This window comes from Nuphar pumila, chromosome 2 (assembly GCF_984573655.1).
Source record: "Nuphar pumila chromosome 2, dmNupPumi1.hap1.1, whole genome shotgun sequence".
NCBI classification, from domain to species: Eukaryota; Viridiplantae; Streptophyta; class Magnoliopsida; order Nymphaeales; family Nymphaeaceae; genus Nuphar; species Nuphar pumila.
Window position 1 is genome coordinate 94,669,161 of NC_143250.1, and position 7,411 is coordinate 94,676,571.

A 7,411-nucleotide genomic window follows, 5' to 3' on the forward strand; every position below is an offset into this window, starting at 1 on the left:
ACTACATATTAACTTAAATAACTATTATTATTTACCTAATTAGTGGCATGAGAACTTGCTATTTATTAATTATTATTGTTTACCTAATTAGTTACACTAATTAGGAATTAATTGCATGAAAACTTGCTATTATCTCATTAACTAATAATTTCAGTCAATCATTTATGCATTTTAAGATTGTGTCAGGTCGGGCTGGACCCGGCCCGCTTCACGTTGGGCCATAGGCTTCTCTTTAAACGCAAACCCATTAAGAACCTGGCCAAAACCCGGCCCATTAGTAAACGAGTCAGGCTGGCCAGGTCAACGGCCGGCCGGGTCCATTAGTAGGCCAGGGCAGCCTGATTCCAACTACTCACAGGTTTCCTGAAAACTGCCCAACAGAGAATTCAGCTTAACCTAGGACATAATGGAAAAACATGATTTTTTTTAGTTTCCTACAATATCATTTGAAATTGATAATTATTTATTTACCTTCACAAAAAGAAAAAGGGGTAGGTATTTGTCATTGAGGGTATTATTATCATCTAACTAAATTTAACTGAGTGGGTCTCTGTTTTGCAATTTCAGAAAAATTGATTTCACTATAAATAAAATTTAAAAATGTGAAGCCGGTTTTGGGATTAGTGGAAAATGGTTGTCCTTAAAAGATTTTTTTTTTAAGAAAATGCTGTTGTGCTGTCGCCAATGACTGGTCGTTATCCTTATCCCAAGTAAGTGGGCCCCACAATTAACCCAGTCAGCTACTGAGATTCTATGGGAAGGAACTTGGATAGGTCAGAAGATAAGGATCAATCATGCCAAATATGTCAACGGATCGTGTTTGGTTTGGATTCAGGTTGAACCAAACCCAAACCTGATTTGAGATGATGGTATCATGTCCATGTCCAGACTCGGGTCCAACCGAACCCACCAAAAGAGAAATCATACCTGGATCTTATAGGGATTATATGAACCAAACCGGAACCATACTTGATAAAATAATAATTTTTATTTTTTTAATTGAAAAATTGCAGATCGAAGTTGAAACTCGGGTCTGACATGAGTCTAGTATGAAATTTCACAAACCATAACCGGATCCATATATTAATCGGACCCTTAGGTTCAATGAGATTCTAATCGGACTTTCTTATTTATCACCAAACTCTGACCCTATAGGGTTTGGTATGGGTCGTGTCTGAGTCAAACATGACCCGTTGACACACCTAACGTCGATGAGTTTTAGTATCACGAAGCTCTACATCGTATTAGATGCAAACTAAACCTCTAAGTAGGTCTGGTAAACTAACCGAGCACCTTGTCACTCTCGCCGCGATATGAGTCTAGCCTCTACATCTCAATTCATTTGTGAATGGTTCGTACTGAACCATGAGCAGATCGTTTAGCTTAAACAAGTCAAGCCCGAACACGGCCCTTAAGAGGGGGTGAAAAAATAGTGAACCAATGCATGAAGATTGTGGGTTTCTGCACTTTGTTTTTTTTTTCAACAATCGATAGGATTTTTTTTTTTGCATTTTTATGAGCAAATTATTAAACAGAATTAAATTTGACAAATGAAAGATAAAAATTGAAAAGGACTAAATTATGCCAATATTTAGCTTTTTTATAAGCTAGGCTAAATTTTCTTTTTTGGTTCATATCGCCGACGCCAATTGTTTTGGGATGAAGGCTTAGTTGTAGTTGTTGTTACCTTTTTTATAAGCTAGGCTAAATTTTATCTTTTTCCTTTTTTTCCATTTTTCCAAAAAAGACGCCAATGTTTGTCACATTGGTTTAGTAGGGAAGCATCCATTATTCGAGAAATTCATCATTCATAAGAATGCAAGTAGCACTCACATTCCCATCTTATGCAACAATATGGGTGATTTTTTGTGATAATTTTAGTAGATTAATCCTGAAAATATGCTAATATTTTTCAAATATCACCACTTTTTTAAAATATCTTGATAGTAATGCAATATTAACATAATAAATATTTTTTTCAACTGTTAAACATTTTTTCCTGTATTTCCAATAATTTATATTTGTTTATATCTTCCGAGATTTTCTTAGGAAAAGCTAACAAATTTTCAAAATTACCATGAGGTTTCCCCTCACATAGATAGGAAATCCTGACACCGAGGCTTGTGACATTGTTCCCGCCATTAAAGTTCTAGGCAAGCAATTAAAATAAAGTACACTGTGGTTTTCCTAGGAAACTCAGTGAGTTTCGTATGAAAACCGTAGGGCAGACCTAGTGCAATCACATTGCACACTTTGAGTGTCCACTTGACTGCCCTTCATCTCTAGGGTACAACCTGTCAGTTGAGGGGCCCAACAGAAGATAGAGGGCATATCATGTGAGGGGGGGGGGGGGGTGTTTGGTTTTTTTTTAAAGATAATTTTACTTTCTTTCAGAAAAAAAAAATGAAATATTGAAATATAATGGCTCGGGTTTGTACCTGCTACTTAACTTGGACCGAACTGAACCAAAATGAACTTTCAGGTATAGACACATAAAATGCCGATCCGAACTTGACCCAAGTAATATGCAGGCGGGTCTGGGTTTTGTTGCTAGATATTTGATTCAACTCAGCTTTTCTGTTGGATATTTGACCTAACTTGAATGTTTTTATATATAGTTTTAGTAAAAGTAAGCTTATGAAATAATACGGATCTGGGTTTGAGATTTCATTTTCTTGATCCAGCAAAACTCGGGCCCGAACCTGGATCCAGCAACTTGTTATTTGGGCAGGTTTCCATACACCCTGATGGGTCAGATACCTGACTAATTAACAGCCCCATGCATAAGACTGTCACCTTCTTGGTTTGGGCTGACTATAGTTTGCCACCTGACATAAAATAACCATGATTCAAAACACACAGAGGTATCCTTTGTTGTATGGTCGAAGTTGGGGCTGCCCTTGAGTGTACAAGGGGACCTCAAAAGCTTTACCAACCGTGGGCCTACCAATGTGCGGTTGGTGATAGAAGTTTTTTTTCCCTTGGTGTAGACCTATTTAACAAATATCGCGAAATTTATAAAAAAATCTTGTGATAATATCATGCAAAATTGCCTGAAAGTTTAAAATGACAATTTCTAGCGAGATTTTCAAACCGTGACAAATATCGCGATATTTACAGTTTTAGCATATATTTATCATGAAAACCCCTTAGATTTTTATTTTTAAATGTGTTTGATTTATATTTTCTTATAAAAAATATTTTTTAAATTTTTTTATTGCCAAAATTTATGAAAATTTTTAAAATCTCTCAAGTTTTTTACTCCTGAGATTTTGCCGTTTTTAACTTTTGTCACTATGGTGTAGACCCCTCCCCATTTTGAAACAAAAAAATAAAAAGAAAATTAAGGTTGATGAAGAGGTGACGAAACAGATTTATCAACTACATTCTTGTGAGAATATAGTTGAAACTACTAGATAGAAAGTCAAATTTTCATCTACCTCCTCTTCCATCTTTCACATCAAGGAAATCAAACAAGGAGAGTAGGGGTGTCATCTTGTCGGGTTTGGTTCGGATCCAGGTAGAATTGGATCTGACCCCAATTTTTGGGTATGGTATCGGGTCCTGACCAGGGTCTAATCGAACCTATCATAAGAGAAACCATACACGGACCCAATAAAAAATGCATGAACCGGGCCATACTTAGTTAAATACTAACTTTTTATCATCTTTACAATGAAATTTTGTGGGTCTTAATCGAAACTCGGGTCGGGCCTGAGTCTGGTATAAAATTTCACAAACTATACCTAAATTCATATATTAATCAAACTTTTGGGTCCAGTATCGGGTCTTAATCGGGGTCTTCACCTGGACTCTACAAGATTTGGTACGAGTCCGGGTAAACCCAACCCATTGACACCCCTAACCGTTGGGGGATCCAAGGCTCCTGTTTCCTTCTCATGAAAAAAGGAAAGGCCTATAAATAGAAAATTTATTTTTTTAATTAGAGAGGCAAGTGTATCATCCACTGTAGATGATATACCTTGCATCAAAAACAACAATTATGGTCAGCTATCAATTTGGTGATAACATGGTCCCTACATGATTCTTGCATCATTCCTCATCTTTAAAGTTTCATAATCTTCTTTAACCTGTGCACGCCAACCAATGGCAGCACAACTTGCAGGAAGGCAAGAATAAAATTGATCATTGTAGAGAATAAATTAATGGATGAAGTATTTTTGTTTTTTTAACAATTAAAATAAACTGTCTTGCTCACCAAGTTTTTTTTTTTAAAGGCAAGCTCGGGTTAGGCAGACCTTAAGAGATGACAAAAGGATTCGAACTTGGGCCTTCAGCTTGGGACAGGACTCGGCTTGTCACATGGGACACCACCTCGGTAGTCTTGCTCACCAATAGGGATGGCAGTGGACCGGGGGAAAGCGGGGCCCCGCCCCGCCTCGCCCCGTTTGGACCGGGGGATGAAGGGTATGAAACGGGGCGGGGGTGGACATGCACTTTTCCCCGCCCCACCACGATCCCCGCCCCAACCCCACCCCGACCACTTTTCCCCGCAATATCCCCGCCCCGCCCCGCCTCATCCCCGTTTGGACCGGGGATGAAGGGTATGAAACGGGGATGGAGGTGGGGGTGGAGGATAAAATCCATCCCCGCCGCGGAGGCGGGGCGGGGGTGGAGGATAAAATTTTGAGGCGGGGCAGGGGTGGAAACCTTGTCCCCCGCCCCGCCCCACTGCCATCCCTACTCACCAAGTAAATAAGTGCAAAACCCTAAGTTTTGTTTTTGGTTAATCCAAGGAAAAAAAAACCATCACCTACCGCACCAAAACCATCACCAAGTTAATAAGTGCAAAACCCTAAGTTCGATGTCCATGGGAATGAGGACTACCACCCTAGCTGCTCCTCCGATGCATCCTCGTTAACCCTCAATGTTGTCAGTATCGGAATCGGACCTGTATCGTTTGGCAAACCATTCAGGTGAATCGGCTGATACCGATTTTCTCAAGTGAATCGTTCTGAATTGGCAAAAATTAATTAAAAAATATTAAGTGTCAATTAAAGCATGACACATGTTAAAGCTATTAAAATATTAATTTTAAGTTGTTTTTACATTTATTAAAAAAATATCTGTTAGGTCAGTATCGTACCGATTTTCTAGCATTACAATTTATGCCGATACACATCAATACTGACAACACTGTGTAACCCTCCCCACCAGTTGTGGAGCTAAAAAAAGGCCAAGGGGAGCAAGTGCCCACCCCAACCTTGAAACATCCAATAAGAGGGTTTGAGTCAAGTGAGCCCACCCTTACTCGTGTATATATATATATATATATATATATATAGAGAGAGAGAGAGAGAGAGATATATATATATATATATATAGAGAGAGAGAGAGAGAGAGAGAGAGATTGATTTGAACCTAAAACGTCCCACCACAAAATCTCAAGTTGATTGTTGGTGTCAACCATATTCACCATTGGCATCCCTTTTTCTTAGGTTTTGCAGGTAAGTTTTGATTGTTTTGAATATGTGGTGTTGGGATACTATACAATTCACATTTGCAATCCAAAAGGATCATATCAGCTTTGTTGGCTATGTTTCCAGCCTGGATCTCAAATCGGAAGGAGATCCTTAGATTTGAGATCCAAGAATCTAAGAATGGACCTCTCCTCATATATATATTTATATATAGCTGCAAAATGCTTAGGTACTAAATGGGTGGTCAATGGCACTGGCCGTTCAACACAAAAAAAATGTCAAAATGATGAGTTTTTTTCGCCCAACAAGCATTAGCGACCATAAAAATTGTTGTCGAACCAGCATTAGCTGCAATTTTTGTTGCTATGCCCATTTTTTTGCCCAGAACATTAACGACGATAATTTTGTCATCGCTAATGCCCCTTTGACAGAAAAACTCATCAAATACACGATTTTTTGTTTTGTTTTGTGCTGGTCCTCCATCAACAACGGTTACCTATGGATTTCGCAGCTACCAATCACTATATATATATATATATATATATATATATATATATATATATATATATATATATATATATATATATATATATATATATAGAGAGAGAGAGAGAGAGAGAGAGAGAGAGAGAGAGAGAGAGTTGCACAACCCTTATGTGTACAACTATCAAGGGACTCATACTGGTCGTCCATCACGGCCTTGATGAACAGCCAACTAAAAAAAACACTGAAAACAGCATTTTTTGCGTTTTTAGGCTTTAGTGGCGGTCAAAAATCACAGATAAAGATGTTAAAATGCGCAAAAAACATGTTTTAGCAAAAATTTTTAACTTTTTTTGCAATGGCCGTCCATCAAGGCTGTGATGGACGGCCAATGTGAGTCCATAGTTGTGCACCAAAGGATTGTGCAACTACCACTTTTTATGTATATATATATATATATATATATATATCCAGAACCATCTTGTCATTAATTTGAATTGCCTAGAATCTCAGCACGAGGCACATGCATCGTGACAAAAGTAAAAAACGGCAAAATCTCAGCAGCCAAAGACTCGTAAAAGATAATTCTTTTTATAAATCTTGCACTTTTCAGCAATCTCCGCAATAAAAATAAATTTAAAAAATTAAAAATAAAAATAAAACATGCAGTTTTTTATGATAAATAGCTGATAAAAACATAAATATCACATTTAAAACACAATATTTATGTTTTCAATTAAAAAATTTGCAAGAAATTGCTCTTTTTAACTTTTAGGTAATTTCTCACGAGATTTATGAAAATCTTACGAGATTTGTCACTATGGGCACATGCCATATCAGTGTGCCCCCACGCCACCTCTTACCTCTTATGGTGTTATAGCTTGGCTTATTTTAGACAAAGAAAAATGCTACTAAATAGATAAAGTACGAACATTGATCAATCACGTAAGGTGTTATGGCTTGGCTAGTTTTTGTAGCTAGTCGAGCCCAACTCGTGTTCATGAGCAAAGTTTGGGCTGACTCATTAAAAAAAAACAGTTTTAAAGGTGAAAATAATAGTTACTTGGTGTAGAGCTCAAGCTGTTTTTTTTTCACAGAGAAAATACATTTTTCTTTTTTGAAAGGCAAGCTGGGATTAGGCGGACCCCTACCAGAACAACAGCCGCCCATGTGGCTGAGGGATTAGATTCTATGCCTTGAGCTTGACACAGAACCTGGGTTACCACATGAGATACCACCTCAGCGGTGCCAAAATTCAAAGCTGAAAGCAATACGATTTTTTTTCTATAAATATTACTTGTACTTCAACTGTTTATTAACAACCAAAGATATGATCCCACTAAAGCGGCCATTCAAACAGGATGATTTCATTCTTGGTGGTGGAGGGTATGGCTGCCATGGTGGTGGCAGCGGCGGCAGCAGGTACCCCGCTGGCAGTGGAGGGTATGGCTGCCCTGGTGGCGGTGGTGCATAAGAGCCTGGCACCG